The sequence below is a fragment of the Bidens hawaiensis genome, unplaced genomic scaffold (assembly GCF_021521415.1).
Source record: "Bidens hawaiensis isolate Kalapana, Puna unplaced genomic scaffold, B.hawaiensis_p1.1 tig00075371_1, whole genome shotgun sequence".
Taxonomy (NCBI): domain Eukaryota; kingdom Viridiplantae; phylum Streptophyta; class Magnoliopsida; order Asterales; family Asteraceae; genus Bidens; species Bidens hawaiensis.
In genome coordinates, this window is record NW_027503075.1 from 25,268 (window position 1) to 29,397 (window position 4,130).

Sequence of the window (4,130 nt, forward strand, 5' to 3'; positions counted from 1 at the left end):
AATGGCCAACCGCGGCCGTATTGTTGGACGCGTTATCAAACGATATTGAAAAGATTTTATCTTCAATCTTGTATTGTCGAATGACTTTATCCAAGAGTTTAAAAATATTTCTACCCGTGTGCGGGTAATCAAACAATTGAAACGCAACGGTTCGTTTCATCATTTGCCACGACCGGGGGTCAACCCAATGAGCCGTCACACAAATGTATGAGTCGGGCGAACCATTAGGTACCGACCACACATCCGTTGTTAAGTTCACACCAGTTTGTAAGTTTGAAAAGTATGAAATTAGTTCGGATTTAGCGTCTTTCCATGCTTTAAGCATATCTCTTCTAAGGGTCGAACGACTTACGTGTTGGTAGCGTGGTTGAACATACTTTTGCATCATCTGCGTGAATTGAGGGTTGTCGAAGTGGTTGAAAGGAAGTGATTGTTGAATCACAAAGTTGCCAAACTGTTGACGTACCGCTTCAAGGTCGTACGTAAACACCGTTCCTTGATTCGTCATCTCCGGCTGCGAACTACTTCCGGATTCGTCCTTCAAGACCTTGCAAGAGGGCTTTTCTACATGAGCTCTTAAACTGGAGTTTGCTTCTTTGTTATAAAACTTCAAACAATGTTTGCATCTAGCTTTTTGGGTTCCGTTAGACATTTCGCATAGGTCGAAATGTTGCCAAATATCTTGGTTTCGTTTCGTGGGGATGACCCGAACGACGGTTTCTCCCGTGTTCGAGGCACCCATGTTGACCGATGAAGCAGCACTTTGGGAGGCCATGATAATCGACAACGAATTAAGAGTGGTATACTCGAGTATGAAATAAACGACTACGAAAGAAGAGCGTTTGGAGTTATAATCGCGTATGAAATAAACGTTTAGAGCTTTTGGAGTTGTATAATCAAGTGTGATCTAACCAATACCCAACCTAAACTATATATAGATGTTTGTGGGGGTTAAAAAACAAAAAAAACGGCAAAAAAAACGGGCAAAAAAAAAAAAAAACGGCTATAAAGCCGTTTGGTAACGTTCGAAAACCGGTTTAACCGGTTAACCGGTTATTAAAAAACCGGTTAACCGGTTTTTTTATAACGGCTATAAACCGGTTATTTTAAAAACCGGTTAACCGGTTTTTTAATAACCGGTTATTAAAAAAAACCGGTTTTTTTTATAACCGGTTACAAAACCGGTTTTGGCTCCAAAACGTATAACCGATACGTAAACCGGTTACGTAAACCGGTCAAACCGGTTTTTAAAAAAACCGGTTTTTAAAAAACCGGTTTTCCGGTTAACCGCCCAAACCGGTTCCGTAACCGGTTTTTTTGAACACCTCTAGTGGGTAGTAGTGAAGTAAGACTACCCCCATTGGCATGTTTTTGTGGGTCGGTCGGTGAATATAAGGTATAAAAAAAAGTTAAAACTCTTATTATTGAAGCAATCAGATTGGTGGACCGACCATTGTTCGGTCGTGAGCAACTGAGCCTGGAATTCCTTTTTCTAATTCTTTTTTAATTATTATGCTATAAGTAATTTTGCTGTTGGTTATATATTCTCTTTAACTAATTATATCTCGGTTATATTTTGTTTTAAGTAAAGCTTATTATTTTAAAAATAAAGCATTAACCAATTTTAGAAAATACAAAAAATATACCAAATTCATAATGTTTCTAATATCTTCGTATACCATGAAAGGCATGAATCATCCGTATTCAAACTTTTATTTTTAATTTTCTTATATTTTTGATAGAATATAACATACTAAATTATATATGTGTCGTTAAAATAACATGTGGAGGTATTTATAGTGTTTTTAAATAATGTATTTTATTGTATATATAATTATATAAATTATATTTATTTAATAAAAAAAATTGTTTGGGTTGAGTTGGGTTGTGACTTGTGAATGAGAGTAAAAAATTTAGATTTGGTTGGGTTGTGAATGGGAATAGCTTACGCATGTAAAAATAGGTTACACAGTCAAAAACAGGTTAACGGGTCAACTCATTCAATTAAACACGACAACCTAAACACCATACGTCTAACTACAACTACAACTTGAACACGATTAAACCAAATCAAACATACACATAAAAGAGACTTTATAGCACATTAAATAACATATATTGTTCTTGGTTACTAGCAACTCTCATAATTCCATTTCCTCCCATTAAAATTTTACTGAACTGGAAAATTATTTACTGGTCATAATATTATTTACTGGTCATAATATTTATACAAGTATTGGGGGAAACCAGAAGGACGAAGAGGGTGACCAAATCATGGAAATCAAAATACAAACGGTGTTGGTGAATAAGCTGGAAGCTCAAATAAACTATTCGATTTCCTGCATATATTACCCCACAATTTATAAGTATGATAAACTATAAACAAACGATATTTGAATAAAAAATCAAATTCGAGCAGGAAAACGAGCTTCTTATCCATTATATAATAATTGCATCTCAGTTTAGCCAAATTTTAATCAGTGAAATTGGTGATGTGTATGGTTCGGTTTCCAGTTTTCAGGGTGTGTTTGGGATTCCTTATTTTCCTCTCCTTATGACTTATAATGGTTGAATAAGTCATTTTTGTGTTAACAAAGTGTTTGAAAACACATAAGGTCTTTTTCATTTCTCCTTATCAACAAGATTAAAATAAGGGTTTTCGATAAGTTGGAGTTTGCTAACTTATCTCCTTTTAGGATTAGAAAACCCATTACACCTTCAAAGTTCCATTCCACCCATTGCTAACTTATGTTTTTTTTGGTCTTTTAAATCAAAAAGATAAACCAGATACGTTTTAAAGAACAACTTATTGTCTTATGTTAATCCAAACACATTTTTTAAAACTTCTTATTAGAAAGTCATAAAACCTTTTTTACTTATCATAAAAAGACCTTTTTACCTTAAATAAAGAATCTCAAACACCACCTCAAAGTAAGTTTTGGAATCTATATGGTTTCAGTTTTCCCCGATTTCATAAAGTTGGCCCTATGTTAGTTTGCTAATTAATAACTAACTAATTATTATACATTTAAAGTAAAATATTTTAAGTTACATATTTAATAAAATAGAAAATAAAAATCTGTAACTTCATTTGATTTTTTCTGTTATTATTACATTAACAACCAAAACCAAACCGTAAATTTAGTTCTTTATAAAAAAAAACATAAAACCAAACCGTCTATTGTTTTTTCCAGTTTGGTTTTTTTCATGTCCTTTGAGTTTCGATAAGATCGGTTTCTTATCGAAAAAACAAAGTCAAAGGAAGTTACCGGTGATCCGATTGGTAAGAATCCGAATTAAGTTTCCCGGCCAATTTAGTCTTAATCAACGGCTTCTTCTCCGATCTGCCTCCGGCGCTCTGGTTAGCGTGTTCCTCAATCGCCGCGAGCGCCGGGCGCCGGTTCTTCCTGGATCTACCACCTTGCGTCGTCCGCCGGCGTCGGCTCGCGATGTTCCGAGCCTCCGACGGTGAAGGTGAGCCACCACTGAAGCAAGAAGTGAGTTCCGGGAAGAACCGCTTCATGCATACAATCCAATCCAATCCCTCTGTTGGATTATTTGCAACGTGTAGGTTAAGAGACAATGATAGGACACGAGTGTTTCGTGAGGCTCTACTGGTTTATGTCATTGTTGGAAGTGCTTCTTCCAGAGTCGTAGCTGTTGGATGTACAATTCTTATGCTTTGTGTGCTTGTACGTTGTACACTAGATCTTGTATTTTATATTTTTTGTTGTAGCTGTTGGAAAAACAAACGGCTCGGCCGGGTACTTCGTACGTGGCCTCCATTGGCCAAAGGTAGCCCGAGCCGGTCGCTATTCCGGACGGACGAAGCCCCTAGCGGTCCACCCTATTGAGGGATTCACCGGATAAAACCCGACCCCCACACCCGTCTAATGGCACGACAGCAAGTAGCCGGTAAAACCAGGTGAGATCACTCGAACCCTGTCAAGCCAGGGTCATCCCTCATATATCTCATATAAGTTGGCGATAGTGAGGTTTGAACCCCTACCTCTCACTAGTAAAGTGGATGCTCTACCTTTGAGCCACATCCAATTTATGCTCGGTTTTAAGGCTTCAAACTTCACTTGTTAACTTATTGTGAATTTATTTTTAAAATCAAGTTTAGAGCT

At 36.7% G+C, this 4,130-nt stretch overlaps 1 long non-coding RNA gene across 1 annotated transcript; it reads right to left on the reverse strand.

Annotated features, from left to right (window-relative positions):
- Window positions 1–2,077: 2,077 nt before the first annotated feature.
- On the reverse strand, window positions 2,078–3,576 carry LOC143606557 (uncharacterized). The gene is made up of 2 exons (XR_013148769.1): window positions 3,270–3,576; window positions 2,078–2,339 (listed from the first exon to the last, which is right to left on the reverse strand). It is a non-coding gene; the product is annotated as an uncharacterized LOC143606557 (long non-coding RNA).
- Window positions 3,577–4,130: the final 554 nt, after the last annotated feature.